The following is a 26,088-nucleotide window of genomic DNA, read 5'->3' as shown; positions in this document are numbered from 1 at the left end:
TGTCCCCCCAGGACACGTAGGAACGCACGCAACGTCTGGATAAATTCCCTCCATCCGCCCTGGAGTGCAACAGCTGCGGTGTGAGCAAGTCTGACGGTCCACACATCATCCGACTAACAACCCACTAGCAGGTTGTCTTGGTTACAGGGCAGCACAGGTGCACTGTGTGAGGCTTCTACGTTGAAAATGCCTTTGTTTAATAACCGCAAAGGCACTTTCTGATAGTCATTATTATGTCAAATCAATTTACAGTTCTCATTTGTCTTGGACTCAATATCTAAATCCCAGGATGTAAGATCAAGCTGAGTGGTAGATAACGGTAGAAAGAGCCATTTGTTTTACTTAGATTCTTCTGAAACACTTGATTTACGATACAAGCGGTGAACACCGTGTTCTGGAACTGTGTGTACACACTGGTCATCAATGATTTAACAGAGATGCAATAAAATATCTGGGAATTTAGCATGTTCTGTTAAGATTTTTTTTCAGAATTTTGAAGAAACAGAGAGCCTGTAGTTCAGAGTCATTTGATGTAGATGAGTGGTCTCAACTCCCATTGCTGTGTAAAACAGATGGCACTGTGAAGCCCCTGATGCCAATCACCCACTTTAGCATATGGTGCTCCTGACATCTACATATTACACCTCTTCACCTCCTCGTGTACAGTACCAGAACCATCATGTAACCAGAACAGGTGCTAATAACATGTGACTTTGTCAACTTTAAGTAGAGGCAGAGAAGAGGTCGACAGTGGGTGAGGTAACCACTTTGTGAGTCAGTCGCTACTGTTCTATCTACACTGAGGTGAAGAACAGCAAAACACCACACAAGTTCAACACACAAAAAAAAAGAGACTGAGGTTTGTTTTCAACATGAACTGAGGTGATTTTACTGCATTTCTGGAACAGAGACTTCTTAATTGCGTACACATTGACACTCGCAGCGAAGATATCCTCACGTCGTCCATGTGAGAGAACGAGTGATTCAAGTAGTAACCTTCCCGGAGCAAGACGCCCTCGTCCGTGCTTCAGAACGCAGGGATTAAAAGCACCCAGTTGATGCCTTGGCGGTCAATACAACACACACAATGGGTGTAGGTGTGATCGACAAAACTGTGGGGGAGAGATCCTCTGATGTAGAATCACTGGACTGTCCTGTTCCCCCGGTTGCCCTCAATAGATCCATCCATTCTAAAACATCACTGCAGTATTCTAGAATGAGTTCATTCCAGAATGCTGTAGCGGCTTTCCAGAATCCAGGTCGTTTTTTATTTTGTAGTTACGCAGGTATGATCTCAACATAGCTTCCAAAAGCTATTCTGCATTGATGTTGAATGGACCATTTCCAGTGGTGCTACATGAGAGATGGGGGACATGAGGACAGGCAGAACCGGAGGACTCAAAGATTGGCCCAACCTCGACTCTGGCAGTTTTCCACTTCTACTGATTACGTCTAACACCAGTTTGGATCTTTTTCTCCACATGATCTTTTCTTAGTGTTATTTTTCAGTACAGTATATGATATTTCTGCAAGTCATACACATCCATATAGATAGATGAACTCATTATCAGCATGAAAAGTAAGCTGGGTGACGATATATGAAGACAACTACTACTTTCACAGCACTGGCATTGGTTAATTTGAAATACAGTACTCAAGCATTGTTAGATTAATGAAAAACAAAACAAAAAAAAGGAACAAAAAAAGAAACATAATACCCTTGTAAAGTCTGTTTTCTCCCCTAAAAGGTTTCCTTTGCATCAATGGCAAGATGTACAAATTTGTGTTAACCATACCAACAAAACATCTATTCAAAGGGGAAACTGTCTATGTATATTTACTTTGGATTCCCCGTGATCTGAAACAGTACCATGCATTTTTAATCTCATTCACTGATTGATTTGACATTTTAGCTTGTTCTTTTTTTCTTTTGATGATCTTTGACTCCATTGAAATTATTAAGAAATGTAATGTGTTAGGATAGTGTTGTCTTCACATAGACTCGGGTAATGGTGTTTTTATTTAGTCGGTCATTTCTCGGTACACATCCACCCTATTGCATGTTGACAGGTGTTGCAGGATACAGCGGCGGTCGTGGGGGGGGGGGGGGTGTTTGGCCAGTCCTGGGTAGGTGGTGGGGGGGTGGTGTGGGAGTGGGGAAGGTGGGGAAAGAAGGAGGAGGAAGGGGTGGGTGGGGGGGCAGCTCCTAGACGACAGCCTTTGAATCCTTGCAGACCTGAGTGGTGGTGCCTGAGTTAGTCTGGTCAGTGTCCGTCCTCCCTCCCACACGGCTCACCGCTCTGGAAGGACAGAAGGAAACAGGCTTTAGAGTGGATCCTGTCCAGAGACAGGCTTTAGAGTGGATCCTGCCCAGAGACAGAAACAACACCTGCTGGAACCCCTGGTGAGGGCACGGCCCTGCCCCAATCAAGCTGTCAACACACTCCACCAAGCTCCCTTCATTTAACTGACCTAACAGAAAGGTTGAACTAAAGAACAGAGATGCGGTTTACTAATCTCTAAAGACGGAATATATTCTTACAGTGGTGGAACAGGGCCCATAACATTGACAAGACATGACAGTTTTTATTTTCAGATATTGCTTGGCTCCGTTCCTCAAGCCCTTATCCAGTTACTGTAAGAGAATGCAGGAGACTGCAGTAACAGGCAGAGACTGAGCTTGAGGGTTTGTACGCAAACGCCACCCAGGGTTCAGAGGTCGTCTCTTGGAAGGAGACAGAGATGCAACAACATTGAGACTCAGATAATGCTGGCACATTCAGCTACAAGCAGGGCAAAAAGAGATGGAGGAGAAGGGCCTGCACAGTGACTAACTGCCCCATTCAGGTCAAAGTATTTGAGGGCAAGCTTTCACATATTTGCTCTTCTCATCACTGATATGACATAATCGTTTTTTTGAAAAAAAAAAAAAAAAAGGCTGGTTCGTTTTCCCCCTTCCTTTGTTCCAAACACGCTCCTTTGCTACGAAGACGACAGCGCCTGTAAGAAAACAGCTCCCTAACCTTTTCCCAAGGCACACCTACTATGACAATACGCCACGGTGGCATTCGGTGATTTGTTCCATGACCCCCCCTCACCCCTGTCTCCTCTCCACCCTCCCCTCCCCTCCTCCGTGGCCTCCTCCTCGTCATGGAGGAGAGGAAGGTTCCTGGAGCTCTGCGGCTCGGCGGAGGGAAGCCTTTTCCAACCCACTGCCGGCCAAGGTGATAGGGATCGATGGGGCGATAGTGATCATGCAAAGCACTGGGTCAGGCTAGACTGTAGGCCATGAGAGGGAGGGAGGGAGAGGGAGGGAGGGAGGGAGGAGGGAGGGAGGGGGGAGGGAGAGGGAGGGAGAGGGAGGGAGGGAGGGAGGGAGGGGGAGGGAGGGAGGGAGGGAGGGAGGGAGAGGGAGGGAGGGAGGGAGGGAGGGAGGGGGAGGGAGGGAGGGAGGGAGGGGGAGGGAGGGGGAGGGGGGAGGGAGGGAGGGAGGGAGGGGGAGGGAGGGAGAGGGAGGGAGGGAGAGGGAGGGAGAGGGAGGGGGAGCTCTATGGAAATGCTTGGCCTGCTCGCGGTTACCTTCCGCTACAGGAAGAGGGCTGCGAGGGGAAAAGGATGAGCACGGGATGGGAGTGGAGTGGGCCGGAGGCTCCGATGATGGGCCGGAGGGATCCTGCAGACACGCCTCAGATGGGGCAGTGCGACCTGACGTGCAGACTTACTTTGATAGGGCCGTCCACCGTGTCCAGACCCTGCTCCGACAGCTGTTTCAAGGCACTTAGAGCCGCCTGAGGAGAGAGGGAACAACAGATGGTCAAGTGAGGGAAAAAAGGGAGAGAGAGGGAGGGGCAGAGGGAGGGAGGGAGTGCCACCCATCAGCTGTTTTTCAGATAACACTTACTCTGGGAACCCGATGCCAACAGGACACTTTCTCTCCTCGCTCTGTTGTCTTTGTCTCCTTTCCTTTAGCTGTTTATCTAGCGCTATAAGGCTAACGTGTCTGTGTGTGCGTGTGTGTGTTTCCTCTTCGTTGTTTACATAGCGTTATTGGCTTAACATTTTCCACTTTATGTTCGGATTTTCCTAAGTCAATCCTAGTTATACGTGCATTCCTGCTAACCTAAGCGTAAGTGAGTCTATAGCTTCAGGTCCGGCATATCTATAAATCACACTGTCATAGAAACACAACAACACTCGCTGCCAACACACACAGCCGTGTCTGGTGGTGTGACGGTCCGACGGACCACTCTAGAGACTAAACAGTTAAACGGTTGCCCTGGACCCCTACACAACCGCTGTTTCAAATGAGTCCATCAGGAACAACACCAAGAACACATCACGGGACTGTCACTTTTTTTTTTTCTCCAGATGATAAATTACATGTAATTTGGAAGCGTGATAAAATCTCCAATCCCCCCCCGATCTCCATTGTCATCTGGGGAGCTGTTAACATTAAGGAGCGCTGAGGAAACCCTAACCTCGGCCTCCGTCCCATAACCATAAACACACCTAATCTTGGGAACGTTTTGTGTTAATGCCGGTGTTTCAACGTCATCATCCCAGCTAGTTCAGAGGTGGTTTGTTGAGCAGGATGGGTGTCTAGCAACAGGCCTCAATCGGAAGTGCCATGATGACATTTCCTTCCAGACGTTCCCCTCATCCCACCACACGCACACACACACACACACCAAGTGCCATCTGGACAGAGCAGGCCCAATGCTAACAGCCAGCGCAACATCTCAGATGACAACCACTGTCACCACACCACACTACATCATCTCTGTATGAGGCACTGGGGCCGAACCAAGCATAGTATTTTTGTTTTCATCTCTGGCCTAAATGTGGTCTAATTCATCCAATGTGTGTTCCTACATTGAGGGGGAGATCTGGAGCAGGAGACTCAACTGATAAAAGCTGAGAGCGTGAAAGTGTACAACACAGGTCTGAGGACACTGCTGGAGGGGAAACCTGATCCAGCCGGCCTTCGGACCAGATCGGACAAAGATCCACTCCCTGGACAAACAGCAGGACAATCTCCAAATCCGATGGGAGAGAGACCTTCGTACAGTCATAGAGCCGGACCCAAACCAGAAGCACACCTGGGCCTGCGCCGGCCAGGGCGGACTGATCTGGTCTGAGGATATCCAGGCTGCTGGTTCCTGACACAGACCCGCTCCTCCATCCTGGAGATTAGCTCCAGATGTGCTCTCTCTCTCTCTTCCTCAGGACAGAGAGAGACCGAGGGGTGTGGGGTTTGGGGGCGTGAGGGTGGGGGCAGGGGGACATAAATCTCCCAGCTGAGCTGACACCCTCCGGTTCAGCTATGCACCCCTCCAACCATCCCGCCACCCCAGCTCGTCCCCACCCCAGCGGATGCCCTCCTCTGTGTGTGAGGAGAGGAGGACAGGGGCCAGGAGAGGCCTACACAAGAGGAGCTGGAGAGACTGAACCCACACACCATCCACGGGAAACCCCCCAGAATGCAGTCTGTGTGTCATTGTGAGACATGATAGAAGACTGCGACATCACGTCTGAGTCACCTCTCACACTCACCCCCTTCCTTTCTCTACGTTTTCCCTTTTTACTTTCAGTTGCTCGCTTTCTGACCAGACCCGCTTCTCTCATTCCTCCCCCACAGATTGTGAGGTACTCACCCTTAATCACAGTCTAAGCCTGGTTGGGCAATGTTGGTCTCTCATCCAGACTAATGGACACGTCCAGGGAATATAAAGACCAGATCAAATATGACCCCGACCCGACTTCAAAATCAGTTCACACACAACTACACACTTGAGCTGAAGCCGTCTACAGCCCGGCCACATTCGACAACCTAATTCATCCCTGGGTGAGAGCAGGGGAGAGGAACGCCGAGGGGAACCAGGGCCCAGTTCTGAAGATGAGTGAGGCATGATGACTAGACAGGCTCGCCTTGTTAGCCGGGCTCCTTATCCCACTCCACACCCCAACACCCTCATTAGTCACATGATCACCGGACGAAGGCTGAATGAGTCACTGATAAACGACCTTTTTCTCCTTTACTGTACGTGCAGCAGGGACGGAGGGAGAGAGGGGGTAGGAGATAGCCGTGGTATGAATATGAATATATATGACTCTCTTGTTCTGTGTTCTTGCCCCTGGTCGGGGGGGAGACTTTATGTCGTAACACCTACTTGGTGGGGTGGGGTGTGGGAGAAGGGGATGGGGTGGGGGGGTGCTGGGACCAGGCGCCATTTTGTGCTGGCTGGGGGAAACCCTACACACTTCCTGTCAGGTGATGCGTGCGGCCGTTCACGGCCCCGCTATCAGCCCCCCGCCCCCCCCAAACCGTTTAATTACGCTATAGATTATCACTGGGATAAGAGAGCTTAAATCAAGTCTCAATCCGGGGGACCTTAAAGTATGAGAAACATATGCGGGTCAAAGTCTGGTTTGCATTCATCTGACATTGTAAAAAAACTATCCATTACTTGAGCGTGTAGAAGGCATGTACAGGTGCTGCGAGGGCCGTGCGGTGATGTAGTGTGATTGGTGTGTAAGGTTCACACCGTGTGCCATTACTTACGTCTCCGGAGAGCCACGCATCAGCGGAACCACCCCCCCCAGCCTTGTACTAGGACTAATGGTGCAAAATGTTTGGATTTTTGGGGGGGATTTTCTCACCAGTGCTCAAGATTTACTACTTGAATAATATTCTAGCAGAGGAGCAAGACAGAGATGTGAGGAGACATGCTACATGGGTTTAAGACGCTTAGCTCACACTTATGAAAGTAGCTGATCTACGATTACATCCCCATTATGTCACATGGATAAAACAACTGAACTATTGCTATGCCATCAACGGTATTCTTGTAATAGGTATGACCATCAACATGGGCTAGAAGGACCCAGAGTCATTAAGATAAGACGAGACCCACTCTTCTGGAAGGTTGTAGATGACATGACCACGAGACCACTTGATAGGCTAAACAACACAGACCATTGTCCCTCCTCCCCTCATGTGTCCTATAAATTGCAATCATGGGCCGCAATCAACAGTTGGTTTAGTATTTATTCTGTCGGTTGGCTATTCCGGCTTGAACAAACACCCTGAATCCATCTGTTGCTGTAGGCGGGGATAAACAGCCGTAAATCAGCCCCACTGGTGCTGCTAGTGGTGTTGGTGATATACAACATGCAGGAGGTAGGCGGCCAGCCAGCCAGCCCATCCCTGGGCCCTCCAACCCCAGTCCCCAAGCACCCCCTGGGGGCCCCAAGACAAATACAGACTATCTATGGGAACGGTTGGCAGCCAGTGAAATCATTATTTGTCTAATGAGATAAGAGGCCATGGCTGGAGGCGTTGGGGCGATCTGCTGCGTCAACACCAGGGGATCGTGTTTAGTCTGCCGCCCCGAGACACGAGGCGGAGGAGGGCCTGTCTCCGTCAGCGTGGGGGGACTTCCATAGAGGAGGGGAGAGACGGACAAAGAGAGGACAGACAGAGGGAGAGGAGCTATGAGTGTGTGTGTGTGTGTGTGCGTAGAGAGAGAAATCAACTCGCTCACACCTCGGGCCGTGTCTGAAGAGCACTTAGCGAGGACCCTTCATCTCCCCTCCCCTCCTCTCACCCCCCCCCCCCCCCCACTCTAGATAACAAAGCTGCTTTCAGCACCAGGGCTCCCCACCACTTGGAAACGGCTCTCGGACCAGGGCTACCTCACAAACCCATCTATCCGTCCGTCCATCCATCTGGCTCCAGTTCAAAGGCTGAGAAAACAGAAGAGGAATGTGACAGGGACTGAGGCTCGGCCTCCATGGGCGAGGTTCTGACACAACTCATTTTTCTGGACCCGGCCGGCACTAATGGCTTCCCTGATTGACTTTTCACTTCCTCAAGCAGCTTAGCCAAACAGAGGGGGCTCCCCTGGGGGCACTGGGCCCGGCCCTCGGGGTCCCCTTCTCCAACGGGAAGGAGGGGATGAGAGAGATGGAGGGGCCTGATTGATCGCTGGATTAGACAAAGCCCACACAGACCCCCCGCTCCCCAGAAGATGGAGAGATCTGCGGGAGGGGAGGGAAGAGAGCAGAGAAGAGGAGAAAGCGAAAAGAACAGGATGGGATGGAAAGTAGTCTCTCCTCCAACACCACAACCAGCTTCATATGGAGACAAATGAACAGAGAGACAGAGCAGGAGACAGGATGAAGAGTCTAATTCTAAAGAAGGGCAGGGTTTACCTAGTGACTCATTCAGTCTGAGCTTTATCAATGTGTAAACCCCCTCGTTTTATACTGAAGGCCAGATGAAGGGCTGGATTTTCGCATTAACCCAGAAGGTTAGCTAGCTCCCTCATATAGAACATGCTGTCAGCAGGCTGCTATGGTTCAGCTGCATCACCTGACCTCCGCTCCCAGGGCCTGTGACAGCTCAGCAAACAGCCTCCACCCTCCACCCCCCAGCCTCCACCCCCAGCCTCTAAACTCCACCCCCCAGCCTCTATCCTCCACCCCCCAGCCTCTAACCTCCAGCCACCATCCCCCGGCTTCCTGCCTCCACCCCCAGCCTCCACCCCCCAGCCTCTAGCCTCCACCCCCCAGCCACCATCCGCTATTCCCTGGCCTCTACGCCCCATCCCCTATTTCCGAGCCTCCATCCCCCAGCCCCCAGGTCCGGGCCAAAAGCAGCAGCAGCAGGCTGCCACAGCTGCTTTGATCCCCGCCCCCCCCACACCACCACCACCCTCCCTCTTCTCCGTCATGTGTTTGGATGGCCACCTCATCCCTGGGAGGAGCTGCTTGGGTTCTCTCTTCATTCCACCCGGAGCCTGGAGAGATTCACACTGTGGACTTTGGCAAGACCAGAGATCAGACCGGCAGGCTGTCCACCACTCTACAGGTGCACTACATCTCACACACACACAATGGAGGGAAGGGATGTAAAAACAGACACACACAAGCCAGCTCTGTTTTACAACTGCTTACCGGATGGTTCTTACATCCAGCACCGGCAGATGAATCACTCCCTAAAACTGCTCTCTTATGTTTTTATAAACACAATCACTATTGAGCTTTACTCCACAATAACAGTCAGCTTTCATTATGAGTCAGCCTGGACAGCTCTCATGCCAGGAGAGTTGAACACATGAGAGGGGAGGCAGGGGGAGGAGAGGCAGAGGGAGGAGAGGCAGGGGGAGGAGAGGCAGGGGGAGGAGAGGCAGGGGGAGGAGAGGCAGGGGGAGGAGAGGCAGGGGGAGGAGAGGAGAAAAGAAAACTAGAGGAGAGGGCCAGAGTGGTGAAGATGATCCAAGGTATGTCCAGTAGACTAAACAATGGAGAGAGAGGAGTTCAAACAGTGTGTTTTATAGGGCTGAAAAGCGGGAGAAAGAGAGCCGTTGTCAGAGGAGGTCTCCAGCTGGCAGCCTGGCTGGCTGCATTGTTTAGCAGAGGGCTGTAGTGTTTTCAGAAGAGCGTCTAACCCTCCGCCTGTGCTGGCTGTCTGGCTGGAGGAGGGAACATGAGAACACTGGGAGGACAGGACACTGCTTCACTACTTCCACAAACCCCGCATCATTCTGCCCTCCACTCCTCCACTCCTGTCCTCGCTCTCTCTTTTGTGTTCACTCCCTCCTCTCCCATCATACCTCCCTTCCACCTTTTTGCTTCTGTTCTTCTCTTCACCTCTCCTTTGAATCCTTTTCTCCCCCTTCTCCGCCGCTCCTGCGCTCCAGCCAGCCCCTCTGTAGTGCCGTTCTCACATATCACGCCTTCCTTGCCTTCACATCTTAAGTTCTTCTCTCTTCCCACATTCCTCCTTCCTCTCATCCCTCCGTTCTGACCACATCAAAGCCCCGGAGAGAGCCGCTGGATGCCCTCCTGAGCTCATGGGAGACTGCATCATCATGCTACAAACCTGTGTGTGTGTGTGTGTGATACTAGTGACGGTGTGCTGGAGTCTTCAGCACAGAAATGCACTCCATCTCTCCTAAATCCCTCGTACACTCTATATTTCACATCCCTAAACTTCAGTGAGGATCATAAAAGCACATTAAATAGAGAGAGAGGGAAAGATGCAACGAAATGAAAAAATGCGTGGCCGCTAGCCGTACCAGGACGTTAATTCCTGGGGGGTGGGGCGTAGGTCTGCGCGTACATATATGTGTGTGTCCGAGTAGTGTGTCTGTGTGTGTGTGCACGTGAATGTTGGCATGTGTGCGTCTGACAGTGTGTGTGTGCGTCCTGTCATGGCCCAGAGTGGTGATCAGGATTCCAGCGGGGACAGCGGCGGAGCGGGGGCCCAGATGAGGGCTGGGGGACGGCAGCAGGGCTCCCCGGGGGGCCGGGCCCGCGCTGACATGGGAAGACATAAATAAGAGCCCGCGGTGCAGCGCAGTGTCATGCGTCATTTGGACCAGGGAGAAGGAGGAGGAGGGGGAAAAGAGAGATGAAGAGCAAGGGACAGAGGGGGAGAGAGAGATGGAGGGACAGAAAGAGTGAAAGATGGAGGGAGATGGGTGGGGGTGGGAGAACGAGGGTGTGTGATAGAGACAGAGGGAGGGAGAAGGATAGAGAGACATATGGGGGGGGGTGGAAGAGAGCGCACACCTCCCAGGGTGTAACAGAAAACACATGGTCCGAGGGCGCAGGGCAGAGCACCCCACAGCATGCCGTCGCTCCCTCCGCGCGGCACCGACACAAAGCAGATCCCCGCCACAGCCACGGGGCAGGGTGCTGATAAGGAGAGAGCTCAGCCTTCAACCTGCATATATCCACTCAGATACAACTTCATGCTGATGGAGGCCTTCTTTGATTACAAAGACTGTGATGGGATCATGAAAACTAAGAACGAGGTGGTGAAAAATAGGTCGGTGGTCACACTGGACTTTGCTGGTTGCTAGCTTCATACAGTCCCTGGTTGAGGCATGGGAGGTGCGGTGTGCTGGACAGAGATGTTTCCCAGGCGGTCTATAACACAGGTCACTGTGGTTCAGAGGAGAAACTTTCATTTCCTCATTCAGGAAACCACCACCCAAAGCCACCCCACAACAGCGCTTGGCTAGGCTGACAAGTTATTAACATATTCCAAGGCCGGGCATGAGTCAGTGATTGCATAAAGCGCTGAAGATGAGACATAAGAGACACGCGGCATGAAATATGCATTAGTAACGCCTTCCAGCCTTGGGAGGGAGCAGGGGCACGCTGGAGGCCTTGGTGACTGCTCATCACTTCCCATGACGGGGCAGAAACCACCCAGAGACGCCAACGCGGGGCAGCCTCTGCCACATCTCGCCCGACCCAAGGATCCCCGTGGAGAGAGCGGGGCCGTCTCTCAGCGCCGTCTGGTCCTCCTCCCCGCTCGATGAGGACCAGATGCTTCTGGAGAAACGGCCGACAGACTGTGGGGCGTTTCATATCAACCAGGCCTATCTGTGATTCACTTCCCGAGCTTGTTAGTGGGCCGGTCAGCACCGGGGGAACACCCCAGTAATCGCTGCTGCTGATTAAACCTATCAGGGCTCCCAGGTGACATCACACCTCTGTGACATTAGCGCTCCTTCCCCACCTGCATGCAGGGATGCACGTTTCCACGGGGAGCGAGAGGAGAGAGAGAGAGAGCAGATAATCCTGTCCTGTTCCGGCCTGGCCCGGAGAGCCGGTGGGCTGCCTCGAGGCCTTCTCGCTATCTCTGATGAGATACCATCACAACATCCTGGAGGTTTCCTTTCCACTCTCCCTCAAATCCTTTCTTTACATACGCCTTCCCTTCCTTTATACATCTCTCTCAATAGCTCCAAATGGAGTCATGCAAACTTTCTGTTTTTTCCTCCTTCTATCTTTTCCCCTCTGTTTATCTTTATTCCTATCAGGAGATCCGGTGATTGAGGGCCGGCCGGAGGGAGGCTGTGGGCTGGGTCTGGGGAGTGTGCTAGTGGAGGTGGGCCCAGGCCAGGGGAGAGGTGTGGGGCTGGATGCAAATGCATCAGGGGTGTCATCACCAGGCTGCAGTGCGGTCGACGGAAAGGACCTTTCCATCTGCAGCTCCACCCTGGCGTTTCCCACACCCCACTTGGGGTCCGTCCATTTGCATGGATAATAAACTGAGAGAAGAGATTGCCCTGAGGTCATGTCAATCACTCAGGCCGTCAATCTGGCGTTGGGCACGTCCCATTTTAAGTGCGGCTACCAATGTTAAATTCAGTGACCATTATCTTGTAGTTAGAGGGTGGGGAGACAGCAGATGACCGTCTGTTTAAAATGGTCTCCTAGAACGACAACACAATTGGATGAATCAGACGACACGTGCAGGTGATTTATCAAAGTGTTCAACTGCAAGTAATAAAGGTGGTACCTTACCCAAAGACGACAGGAAAGGGAGAGTAATTGAGGAAGGAGGAAGAGCAGTAGGAAGAAGAGCAGGAGGAGGAAGAGCAGAAGGTGGAAGAGCAGAAGGAGGAAGAGCAGAAGGAGGAGGAGCAGAAGGAGGAAGAGCAGAAGGAGGAAGAGCAGAAGGAGGAGGAGCAGAAGGAGGAGGAGCAGAAGGAGGAAGAGCAGAAGGAGGAAGAGCAGAAGGAGGAGGAGCAGAAGGAGGAAGAGCAGAAGGAGGAAGAGCAGAAGGAGGAGGAGCAGAAGGAGGAAGAGCAGAAGGAGGAAGAGCAGAAGGTGGAAGAGCAGAAGGAGGAAGAGCAGAAGGAGGAAGAGCAGAAGGTGGAAGAGCAGAAGGAGGAAGAGCAGAAGGAGGAAGAGCAGAAGGTGGAAGAGCAGAAGGTGGAAGAGCAGAAGGAAGGGAGGGAGGCAATGAAAGAAGCTGAGGCACAGAAAGGGGGCTAGCAGAGGAGGGGGAGCGTGTCTTGTGACAGCCTCCAGCTGCAGACAGACTTCATCTCCCAGCTCAAGGATCTGTTTTACAGTCTAATTACATGGGCAGTATGTGTGTGTGTGTGCGCGTGTGTGTAACAGTAACCAGTAACAGAAGAGGATCTGCAGTCAGACGGCGTTTTATACCTCCTCCCTCCTGTCTCCCCCCTCCTGTCCCCCCCCCTCCCCTCACCTCCCTCGCCCACCCCCACTGCTGGCTTAACACACGTGGGACGCTCCCATAAAAACACATTTTGCAGTCTTGTATAACGCACCGCAAATCCCACAAGGCCCGTGACCATCTCCGTTACCCAGCATGCTCGGCAGGCCAGGGTCGGAGCGTTGGGACAGTCAGTAAAGCCGTTCAGTGAAACGTCTCCACCGTGGCGGCTCGCGTCGATGCCTCCGACCCCCCCCCCCCCCCCCGTTCAGTGTTATGAAAGACCGGTTCCGTGTTGCCATGGCAACTGGTGGCGTAATCCATAGATGGGTCACGTATGAGACGTGTTTACCGAAAACAATTAATTCCAGCGTGCTTATATCAGGGCTCGGCTCTTAAAGACAGACCCCCCCCCATCCCCCTCTGAGCGGCACGTCCAGGGGCTCACCCCAAGTAACTAAACATGTTCCCTGTTGAGCACAACATTGGTGCACTGGAAACATGTGTTTGCTTGTAATGTTGACATAATGCCGTTAGGAGAGAAGTGTGTTCAAATACTGTGTGTGTGTCACAGCGCTCCTGAACGACCTCAACAGGATGAGCCGCTGCGGTTTGCAGTTCCTAGGTGCACGCAAGAGGTCAGGTGTCCTTTGAACTCTGTAATATTGTCTGGCACACCCAGCCTGGCTGATTGCCAGGGAGACGCGTTCTGTAAACACGGTTCATATCTAATAACATCTTCCACAAAGCTGGCCTTTAGAGTGACTGAACTGAGGACGGATACAAATGCCAACCAATTTAATTCAGCCGCTAAACAAATTTCTTGGAAGTTGAGATAACATTGTTCACAGAGGAAAGAGCAGCAGAGCTGTTTGGGTCTTTGCCTATTAAGAGATCCTTGTCTATTAAATTCCAGAACAGGAGTCCAGGATGTTTGGATTCCACCATGTTTGAAGCTTGGGTAAAGCAGTCTTGTTCTGCTGTCTCTGCAGGAGGAGGGCAGGCCTGGCTGCAGGAGGAGGGCAGGAGGAGGGCAGGCCTGGCTGCAGGAGGAGGGCAGGAGGAGGGCAGGCCTGGCTGCAGGAGGAGGGCAGGAGGAGGGCAGGAGGAGGGCAGGCCAGGCTGCAGGAGGAGGGCAGGTCAGGCTGCAGGAGGAGGGCAGGAAGAGGGCAGGAGGAGGGCAGGAAGAGGGCAGGAGGAGGGCAGGCCTGGCTGCAGGAGGAGGGCAGGCCAGGCTGCAGGAGGAGGGCAGGCCTGGCTGCAGGAGGAGGGCAGGCCAGGCTGCAGGAGGAGGGCAGGAAGAGGGCAGGAGGAGGGCAGGAAGAGGGCAGGAGGAGGGCAGGCCTGGCTGCAGGAGGAGGGCAGGCCTGGCTGCAGGAGGAGGGCAGGCCTGGCTGCAGGAGGAGGGCAGGCCTGGCTGCAGGAGGAGGGCAGGAAGAGGGCAGGAGGAGGGCAGGCCTGGCTCAGAAGGAGGGCAGGAGGAGGGCAGGCCAGGCTGCAGGAGGAGGGCAGGCCAGGCTGCAGGAGGAGGGCAGGCCAGGCTGCTCTGCACTGCGGTCAGGCTTTACGAGCTGCCTCACACATTTTAATAGCATGGCAAACAGACAGTAAACGGCAGGCGCGGGGCTTTAACACATGATTAGGGCACAGCTAATTAGATAACGCACAATAAAACTGGTGTGTGTGTGTGGAAGGGGGTGGGAGGGGAGGAAGAAGCAGGTCTTAGGATTGCATCCGGAAAAACTGAAGACGTCCGGCATTTGCCTGTCTGTCTAACTGACCTCCTTCCTTTCCATCTTATCAGGTCAGATGGATTCGACAAATGAGCAAGGGTTAGACTTTGTTTCCTTTCTACCCCGAGTGAAGATGTAAAGAGCAGACCTAATGCAACACCACCCCTCCTTCCCCAACACCACCCCATCCTCTACGTCCACCCTCCCCACCTCCTCCTCCTCCAGGGGCTGTTCTCTCAGTATCAGGGGTCAGGGGTCTAATGGAGGACCTACTGGCCTTGTGCGCCTCTGAAAACATTCCCCTCTCCCTGTCAGGGTATAAATCAGGCAGGCTTCATTCAGACTGGCCAGCGTCCTGTATGATGTCCCGGGCATGTCTCATTTCAAAGCCCTTCTCACGGCTCACACGGTTACACATTTACTCTCCGGGAATGAGGGAGGTGGTAGAAAGACCCCCCCAAAAAAGAACTTAAGGTAAACAAAGAACTAAAACAAATAATTAGACAAGAAAGACAGAGTGAGGACCAGAAAGAATAACAATGGACAATGAAGACTGAGGAGGAAAGCAAATAGGGCCTGCGAATAAAGCTGTGTAACTCAACTGAATTAAGCCTTTCATCAAAGCATCAGAGAAACACCCACAGAAAAACACTGCCCTCCATCGTCATCAGTCTGTGGGACTTTGGTCCAAAACACCGCAATTGGATCAGGTTGACGGGCCAAGATAACTGTACACACAAGTACACAACACACACATACACTGTCAAGCATCTACGGAATTGCAATCAAAACATAATTTCCCGTTCCTTCATGGTAAATTGAAGTGCATACATAAAAGATGGCTAAGTGATTGTTGAGATAATGACATTGCCTGGATTCATTGTGTCTGCACATGCAAAACACAGAGATTAGGAACACATGCATCTACTCAGTGTGGAGTGTTTACCTAACTACAAGTCATGTAGTTACACACACAAAACACAAAGGCTCGCCCCTCTCGGTATCTGAGTGATGTTAAACACTCTTAATGAAAACCAGTAGTGGGTATGGGACTCAATCATCCTACAGGAGAGAAAGACAAGTTAGGAACCTAAAGCTATGAATGAACGAGCGTGTGACAGACCCTAAAACAAGCCTGTTGGGCTTATTCAATCTCTGCAGCTTTCATGGAGTACGTAACTGGCAGATAGATAAGATATAACTTTGATTTAATTCGTTTGTGACTAGCCATGCTCTAGCCTGGCATCACCAGAACAATTTGCTAATGTGAATGGATTCGGAACCACTTGGTTCGTTTTCGATTTCCAAGGGGCGTTATCAACGGGCACAGACCAAATTCCCCCTGGATGCGATTAGATAGAATTAGACAGATCCAAGCAATCAGAGCAAAGAAATGTCATCTTGGTTGTTTATGAAAATGTCTCAATGGCCCTCCTCTCTATGGTCATCGTATTAAACCCAACCCATATCAGACAAAAGGCTGTGATTGGCTGGGAATGCTCTACCCTTGAGCAACAAATTCTCAGGCGTGACGCTTCAGTGCTCAGTCAGATGCTGCCCAGATTCTGTCCAACACTGATAGTCTAAGATACTTTAGTCAAATAGAACATACAAATAAAGTTGGATCTGATTTGAACACGGACATGCGGATGGCTGTTCCTTAACCAGTCAGAAAATGCAAAAGTGATGTGACATATAAAACAGGTCATGCATCTCCGGTTTCTCCATGTGGCCCCCTCTCTGATTACCTCTCACCTCTAGACAGGCCTGCTGTGGTTTGACTAATCTTTGCTTATCTCCGCTAAATGTAAAACTCTGACTGAACCTGCATGCAAAAGCAGCAACGGAGGTGTCACCTGTGGGTTTCTCTTCTTTTTTTCACAGATCAGGAGATTTCACACTGTTAGGTGAGGGAGCGCATGCACACACACACACGGGCACACACACACACACACACTCAAAAGAGCTCCTGTGTTTTCTTAAGCCGCGGGAGTGTGTGACGCGTTGGTCGTAATCGGCGTTAACCCCGGAGGAGGCCGTTGTCGTGGGTGTTTTACCATGTCTGGCCTCTGAAGCCTGAGAATTCCTTAATGTCCAGATGAGCAGGAAGGCAGGGTGTGTGTGTGCGCGTGCGTGTGTGTGTGGGAGTACGGAGGAGGGGGTGGGAGTCAGTCAGACAGAGAAACATTCCCCAGTCTCCACGCTCATCTCCATAACACAGAGCTGCGCCCAGCAGCCCTGCTCCTGTAGCAGGTCTTCCGTGAACCCCTGGTGGGCACTCCATACAGCACTGCTACGTGTTAGAGCAGGGCTGGCAGGCTGGGACCATTTGCTCCTTGATTCATGACTGACAGCAAAAAACACACACAGTCAAGGTCTATGGTTGCAGGCTCAAAAGGCACCACTAATGTTAGCTTCTTCCTCTTGGAAACTTGCATCTGGTTAACTAAAGGGGCAGTGCGCCAAATATCAATCAGACAGGATTGTTATTCGTGTAAACTAATCTTTGAGGGTAATATCCACGCTCGTGCAACCGCTGGTTTTCAGGTGTTCAGTTACGGGAGGAGACAAAATAATCTTTGTCTTGTGTGGTTGGAGAGGTTGTCGTGGAGATGGACGATAGCGTGTGATTTGGGAGACACAAACTCTAACTCTATTGTGTGTGAGTGAAATTGAAATACAACTTTTACAAATGATAAATAAATCAAACCATATGGAGGATATAGTTTCATAAACTGTAGAAGATAATTATAACTTACAATAGCATTTATGTGTGTGTGTGTGTGTGTGGGTGAGTGTGAGAGTGTGGGTGAGTGTGAGAGAGTTAACGTGTCTGTAATTACTGCCAGCGTGTGATTTGCACCCCACAATGATTAACACCTAAAAGCTCTAAACCACAGGACGTGTGTCACATATCAAGTTAAAAGAACCATTAAAAACCAGAGTTTTCCTCTGAGAGATTAGATTGAAAATACTAAACACACAAAACACACCCAGTGTTCCCCCAGGGGCATAGCAAGTCTGGCAGGGATGGTCTGTGGCTCTCTGGTTAAATGTGGAGTCAAGTCTTCAGATGGTGGTCTGGGGAACAGTGGACTTGCAGCTTTACACACACACACACACACACACACACACACACCACACACACACACACACACACACACACGGATATGTGTAAAACCAAGAGCTTCCTCAAGGCTCATAAAGAGGCGTATGCATTACAGCTTGCTCTCCTACCTTGGAAAAAAGGACTTTACATCCAACCAACCCTTCAGTGGCTGACAGTCCTGCACAGACAATGGGCTGGGAGGGACAGGGGTACTGAAGGTTCTCTACACTTAAACTCAGGAGATTCTCACACTCACAGAACATACACAATTAACAAGAGGGGTGATGTAAATCCCTTGTTTCCAGCGGCAACACTTCTTGCATGTCACCCGTTGAAGACAGGGCAGAGGGGAAAGATGAAGTGTTTAATGAGCGTGTCCTGCATCAAACAACATTAAGGTAATGAGGTCCAGACACTCCATAGGGGCCTGGGTATGCATCAGCAAACTTAACAAAGCCCAACATTGCAGCTCAGTGGTGATGAATGCCCTGAGGTGTTCACTGGTTAGACAGGGTTCTTAATCAGTGCCTAACCTGGCGGCTATGCTAACTTGTGAAATCACACTCTCGGTTTATCAACCCAGAGGACTGCTTGTTTGTCAGCTTGTGACAGCGAAAAAACAACAGCTACACAACAAGCAAGGAATGTTGGGACGGGGGTGATAATGAACGTAACACCTCCAGCTACTTTAAAGCCATTACAGCCAAGCGTGAAGACAATGCAAGGAAGGAGAGAAAATAATCATCACTTTCCACATCCAACCAGACACCTTGTTCCTCAAACATATTCACCACAGACTTCCTCACACGGGCCCCTCTGACACTTACACTCACTCTTTTAGGTTCAAATAACAAAGAAAGTGGCAAATTTAGCCGTGAAAGGTTTTGCGAGCTCCCAAGAGCTTCGCCTCAATAAACATGTTAAGATGGTGGACACTGGATAAGGCAGAAAACCTTTCTAGAGGACTGTAAAGTGAATTTGATGCTTATTTCAGCTGGTAAGGTTTTGTAGACAGCTTGTCACTCTCCTCAGTAGCTGAATGTGCCATTTCTGCTGGTCTGACAAGTGACTCAGAGTGACACAAATGCCAAATGCCAGTGGAAGTCTCTCTCTCTCTCTCTATTTATATATATATATATACATAACAAATCTTTTTATAATTTCATGGCTCTAATGGAAATGGAAAGAGAAAATATGACATGAGTCACTGTTACTGCAAGCCAAGTGAGATCACCTTGGACCAGGCTGAGTTTAGTCTGCGTGTCAGAGAAACAGGAGGTCCACTTGACGGTAATCCATACAGCTCATGAAACATGACACAAATCCAGCCGCTTTGTCACAGTGGATTTAGGAAGGTGTCTGACAGACTGTGTGTGTGTATTACGCAACCGCACATCACAGTAAGTCCCATAAATGTATGTAAAGCCAAACGTGTAGCATGCACATCCGCCAAACCTTATCCTACATGGCGTGTGAGAATTATGCTAGTGTGTGTTTGTGTCTGTGCAACACGGGACCTCAGCAGACCGGCTTGTCACTACTGTTACCTGCACTTCTGCCTTCGAGACGCCCCTTGGGCCATCAACAGGTTTACTAATGGGCAAGTTCATGTTTATACTGTCCCACTGGCTGTCACTTCCTCTGACCAACTGCTCTCCCTCCATCTCCCCCCATCCATCTCTCCCTTTCCTCACTCTGTCAATCCCTGCACACAGAGTACACAGATCCCTCTCTATCACTTCATCTTCCTCCTCAATTAGCACTGCTCTCTCTCTCTCTCTCTCTCTCTCTCTCTCTCTCTCTCTCTCCCTCTAGCAGTGTTGCTCGCTCCATCTCGCCCTCCTCCATCATTCTTTCACTCGTCCCCTTCTCCTTCTCTCCCTCTCCCTCCGTCCGTCCATCTTCCATCCCGTCAGATTCTAATCTCCCAGTCTGAGAGCCGTTTCCTGGGGAGGGCCGGGCAGGGAGACAGGCAGGGCCAGGCCTGACAGATCACTCTGTGGAGCCATCACTGTCTCCTCTCCCAGGTTGGTGTTAGAGGGGGAGAGCCAGGGGGGCGGGGTCCCTGGATGGGTTAGGGTTAGGTGGGAGAGACTCGGTGGCCAGGCAGGGTGTTGAGTGGGGCCCTGTTCAAAGCCAGTCCTAATGGAATCCCGCTGAGCTGGGGGAGCTGTGTCTGCTGTCCAACCCTGTCTCCTGCAGCCTCTTACTCAAAGAAAAATCACCAGACAGCCCCGACAGTGGTTACTTCAAAACAAAGTAAAACTCTTTCATATGATGCCTACTCGAGGATGACTAACCTTGTCATAGAAGATGTTTTTACAGGGAAGGACGGCCTTTGACCTTACCATAACAACATTATTACGTTAACCAGTGTTTGTATTTTACCAAGCTGGCTTAGACAGAACCATCAGGCCAGGGGGGGGGTGGGGGGGGGGGGGGGAAGCTGGTTATTGGAACCAGACAAACACAATGTGAAAAGGGATCTCTAAAATACACAACTGACCCATGTGTATACCTATGACTCAGCCGCAAGACATTCCCCAGCCCAGGTGCTTAGGAGGGCCAGAGGGGATGTTACACCATCACCCTCCCCCCCCCCACCCTCCCCCCCCAGGCTACACAAAAGCTGGACAGAGAAGCCCCGGCCGACAGCTGCCGGCTAGGTTAACGCATCGCTGGGACCCCCTGGGCGGAGGGTCCATCCTGGCCGACCGATGTCTGGCCTCCAGCCGCGACCGGAGACTTCAAACATCCAACGTTCTAAATCCCCCCCCCCATCGTCCTCCTCCTTACACCCCCCCCATCCTCCTTACACCCCCCCCATCCTCCTTACACCCCCCCCCATCCTCCTTACACCCCCCCCCCCATCCTCCTTACACCCCCCCCCATCCTCCTCCTCCCAAAGCCTGTGAAGACGATCCCTGCAGTCACCACACCATGAATCAGGCCCTGTCACTCTCCCACGGCTGCCCGCTCCTCCACCCCCCCCCGCTCCTCCACCCCCCCCGCTCCTCCACCCCCCCCGCTCCTCCACCACCCCCCCGCTCCTCCACCCCCCCCAGCTCCTCCACCACTCCCCCCGCTCCTCCACCACTCCCCCCCGCTCCTCCTCCACTCCCCCCCGCTCCTCCTCCACTCCCCCCCGCTCCTCCACCCCCCCGCTCCTCCCCCACCCCCCCACCGCTCCTCCACCCCCCCCAGCTCCTCCACCACTCCCCCCGCTCCTCCACCACTCCCCCCGCTCCTCCTCCACTCCCCCCCGCTCCTCCACCACTCCCCCCCCACCCCCCCTCCACCACCCCCCCGCTCCTCCTCCACCCCCCCCCCGCTCCTCCACCACCACCACCCCCGCTCCTCCACCACCACCCCCCCCGCTCCTCCACCACCCCCCCGCTCCTCCACCACCCCCCCCCGCTCCTCCACCCCCCCCCCGCTCCTCCACCACACCCCCCGCTCCTCCACCACACCCCCCGCTCCTCCACCACTCCCCCCGCTCCTCCACCACTCCCCCCGCTCCTCCACCACACCCCCTGCTCCTCCACCACTCCCCCCGCTCCTCCACCACTCCCTCCACACTCTCTCAACAGGTGTCTTCATCCTTCACCCTCCCTCCCTCCCATCCATCCATCCCAGCCTGGCCCGCCTGTCGCTATGAAAGGGCCGTCAGTACCGACAGGCAGGAATGTGTGCAGCGTGTATACCCCCCCCCCCACACACACACACACACACACACACACCAGGAGCAAGGTCAGACACCCAATTAACAGTGGTGGAATCAAAAGATGTTTTGGTTCTTTGGGGAGACTTGTGTAACTTCATGGTGTGACTGTGAGTATGTGCGTGTCTGTGTGTGACTACATATCTTGTGTAACTTAACCCGTGAACTTACATAATTAAACGTTCCCCAAAAAGGTTTTCAACTAGAGGGGTGAGCAAGGTCTCTGAAGGAGCAACAAAGCCAGATGCTAGCGTAGCTAACACATTGTTAAGATTCAAAACTCTTGGTTGAGGAGCATACTTTTTAAGTGGAAAACTTCTCCTTTGCTCTAAAAAAACCACAACAGACCCAGCTAGACCAGCCCAGAAAAAACACCCCTTGGGATAGGGGTGACCCAGCTGAGAACAGCACCATGCGCACACACACACACACTCTTTCTCCCTCACGCTCTACCCTCCCCTCTCTCTCTCTCTCTCTCTCTATCCAAAAACAGAAACCACACATAGGAGCCCAGTGCCAAAGGCAGACAACAGTCGCCCTGCTGTCATTTTCGATTGCAGGCCGTCCATGTCGCAGCAGCGACACCTCAGCCCAGTGGACTCAGCGGGCCGGAGTGGCCCGGGGCCGGAGTGGCCCTCTGCTGAACACACGGACAGAGGTCACTTCAGCTCGGCAGAACACACAGTATTCCACAGCTGGACAGAGGGATTTTCGTGGAAAGACAGCATGAATATATCCCTGGTACCCTGTAATGTCCTCTGTTGCTACTTACGACGGCTGAATCATACAGGTTCAGTCCATCCTTCAGGAACGAGGTCCGGTAGCATGTCCTTCAGGAAGTGTACACACTGGCTCTCCATCTCATACTGAAGGAACTAAAGAGACATCCCATCTCACGTGATGATCGTATGGGCTTGTCCCATTCATCCTCTCGTTTGACATTTTGTATTTTTTGCATCCGAAAGATTCAGACAGCAATCCTTATGAACACTTGGTGAGAACATGGGGGCAGATTGCCAAATGTTGTGCTTGTAGATATGGCTTTGGGGCAGGGCTGGACATGTGCTGGGCAGATGGGGCAAGGGAGATGGCACTTGGGGTCAGAGAGGGCTCCCAGCTGTATATCACACACACACACACACACACACACACACACACACACACACACACACACATACACAGCATAATAAGGCATTAACACCAAACGGGCATGTAAGCGTTAGAACAGGACATGTATTTGGGTGCGTTTCAACAATGATATATTCCGTGTGTGATTGACAGCAGCTTAACCCTCATCTCGTGTCAGCGTTCAATGGTCCGCAAGGAGCTGCTGATTTAGAGTGAGCTAGCCACTGATTTACGGAGCCACGACCAGGATCAGCCGACATCCCTCAAACGTGTCCAAACAAACCACTAAACCCCCCTGGTCCGCTGGGTTTACTGAATGTGTCCTCAGCATCTGTTGATGACAAGGCCTAATGAAGAAGGTTCACAGCAGACATGGAATCCAAGGGAGATCTGGAGGACTCATCCAAGCATCTGGGTGGTGAAGATGTGTTAAGGACAGACGTCTTCAGTGGGCTTGGAAAGAGCGTGAGTGGGGCTCCTGTGAAACCAAGAGGATCCAGGACAGAACTGAAACAGAGGGCACCCTATAGTGTACCACTTCAAATCCTCCCATTTACGCTCTGTGCAATTCCGCGTGGGATGTACCATAGCCATTCACAGGTCTGTCTCCCTCCTCTTCTCCTCCATCAATCCCTCCATTCTAGCTGACGGAAAGGCCTATTTGACTGCAGATAGGCATCGGGAAATCCCCAGGTGAAAGCCTAGTGAGCTTGTCAGCAGTCTATGGACCATGCTGAGATGGTGGTGTGTGTGTGTGTGAAACAGACAAGCTCCAGGAAACAGTTCTCTCTCAGTGCACATAGATCTCCCATTGCCATCTCATCACATTTACAATGTCTAATTACGCAGATAATGCTTCTGTATCAGAATCCCTGTGTGTGTGTGTGTGTGTGTGTGTGCTAATGCTCACACACACACCAATTGGAAACGCACTGGAAACCATCCATGTGTTACTTGCAGGTTTAACAGATGAATACCCCGCTACGCCCTCATCACCGCGCTCCCTCTCCACCCTCATCACCGCGCTCCCTCTCCACCCTCATCACCGCGCTCCCTCTCCACCCTCATCACCGCGCTCCCTCTCCACCCTCATCACCGCGCTCCCTCTCCACCCTCATCACCGCGCTCCCTCTCCACCCTCATCACCGCGCTCCCTCTCCACCCTCATCACCGTGCTCCCTCTCCACCCTCATCACCGCGCTCCCCGGGCACGCAGCGCTGCGTGGGGTGTCCCCGGGCAGGCAGCGCTGCGTGGGGTGTCCCCGGGCAGGCAGCGCTGCGTGGGGTGTCCCCGGGCAGGCAGCGCTGCGTGGGGTGTCCCCGGGCAGGCAGCGCTGCGTGGGGTGTCCCCGGGCAGGCAGCGCTGCGTGGGGTGTCCCCGGGCAGGCAGCGCTGCGTGGGGTGTCCCCGGGCAGGCAGCGCTGCGTGGGGTGTCCCCGGGCAGGCAGCGCTGCGTGGGGTGTCCCCGGCTCCTTGTCCCTGGCTCCTCCTTTGTGGCGGATCTGAACACTGTACCGGGTGACGGTGCAGGGGAGGAGAGGGAGAGAAAGGCCGCCTCCAGCAGTCTGTCATGCCCCAGTGCTCTTGGCAACAACAGGCCAGGCCAGAGGCTGCTGGCTGAGGGGCAGCTTGGCCTATTTTGGCAGCTTTCTCATTTAGAGCTAACTATGTTGGGCCGGGCCAGGCCGGGCGGTGACACTAGCAACCCCATCAGAGGCTTTGGTCCAGCCTTTTAATAAAGCTTTGAAGGAGCCAGGACAAAGAGGGCTCCTATGTTGAAATGATAGGACGCAAGCAGAGGGTTTTCTGCTTGGGCGACGCAAGACAAAGAACCACCTCCTGAATACAGGGTGCTGCTCGCCACTTGCAGGACACGGGGGAGATCCCAACGAAATTTCAGAGACGGTAATTACTATGAAAGAGTGAGATGCAGGGAGGGAGGTAGAGAGAGGAAAAGTTCGAAAGCGAGCGAGCGAGCGAGAGAGAGAGAGAGAGAGAGAGAGAGAGAGAGCGGGGAAAAAATTGAGTATTTCTGGAGGGAGAAGGGAAACCGGCTGATTCTTATCAAGAGCGAGGACAGAGGGGCTTGAAATGTTCTCTGAAGCTGCTGATTAATGATAACTGGAGGCAAGAGCACGTTCATGACAAGCCTGAGACGATCATTAAAATCAAGGAAAAAGTTCAATAAAAGAAAAACAAAATGAGCCAGCACCACCCATAGCGGGACACATCGGCCCCTCAGTTGCATTGTAAACAGAACACATGCTGGGTCAGGATGACAGTTAATGTCATTTGACAACAAGGACAGAAAAGTAAGCTTTCACATTCATTCTTGTGTGACAGGAACAATTTAGAGATTATGTAATACTACAGTCTAGCAGTAACATAAGGTAGCTACACTACCCAGCAGTACCACAGCATAGCTACCCAGTCCAGCAGTACCATAGCATAGCTACCCAGTCCAGCAGTACCACAGCATAGCTACCCAGTCTAGCAGTACCACAGCATAGCTACCCAGTCCAGCAGTACCACAGCATAGCTACCCAGTCCAGCAGTACCACAGCATAGCTACCCAGTCCAGCAGTACCACAGCATAGCTACCCAGTCCAGCAGTACCACAGCATAGCTACCCAGTCCAGCAGTACCATAGCATAGCTACCCAGTCTAGCAGTACCATAGCATAGCTACCCAGTCCAGCAGTACCACAGCATAGCTACCCAGTCCAGCAGTACCACAGCATAGCTACCCAGTCCAGCAGTACCACAGCATAGCTACCCAGTCCAGCAGTACCATAGCATAGCTACCGAGTCTAGCAGTACCACAGCATAGCTACCCAGTCTAGCAGTACCACAGCATAGCTACCCAGTCCAGCAGTACCATAGCATAGCTACCCAGTCTAGCAGTACCATAGCATAGCTACCCAGTCCAGCAGTACCACAGCATAGCTACCCAGTCCAGCAGTACCACAGCATAGCTACCCAGTCTAGCAGTACCACAGCATAGCTACCCAGTCCAGCAGTACCATAGCATAGCTACCCAGTCTAGCAGTACCATAGCATAGCTACCCAGTCCAGCAGTACCACAGCATAGCTACCCAGTCCAGCAGTACCACAGCATAGCTACCCAGTCCAGCAGTACCACAGCATAGCTACCCAGTCCAGCAGTACCATAGCATAGCTACCCAGTCCAGCAGTACCACAGCATAGCTACCCAGTCCAGCAGTACCATAGCATAGCTACACTGCAGGACTGTAGAGTACCCTAGCGTAGCTACCTGGTCGTGGCTGGCTTGGAGGGAGCTCCCAATGCCATGGAACGTCATCTGCACAGGCGAGAGGGTCAGGTAGGTCATGAACTCCTTGCCATTCTGCCCATCATTGTACTGCACCTGTGAGAGGCAGAGAGACAAG

General features: G+C 52.3%; 1 long non-coding RNA gene across 1 annotated transcript; it reads right to left on the bottom strand.

Annotated features, from left to right (window-relative positions):
• Positions 1-860: 860 nt before the first annotated feature.
• Positions 861-26,088, bottom strand: LOC134034704 (uncharacterized). The gene is made up of 3 exons (XR_009932261.1): positions 25,953-26,088; positions 3,723-3,788; positions 861-2,300 (listed from the first exon to the last, which is right to left on the bottom strand). It is a non-coding gene; the product is annotated as an uncharacterized LOC134034704 (long non-coding RNA).

Source organism: Osmerus eperlanus, chromosome 15 (genome assembly GCF_963692335.1).
Source record: "Osmerus eperlanus chromosome 15, fOsmEpe2.1, whole genome shotgun sequence".
NCBI classification, from domain to species: Eukaryota; Metazoa; Chordata; class Actinopteri; order Osmeriformes; family Osmeridae; genus Osmerus; species Osmerus eperlanus.
The sequence above is the reverse complement of the archived record's forward strand: the minus strand, read 5'-3'. Positions and strand labels throughout refer to the sequence as shown.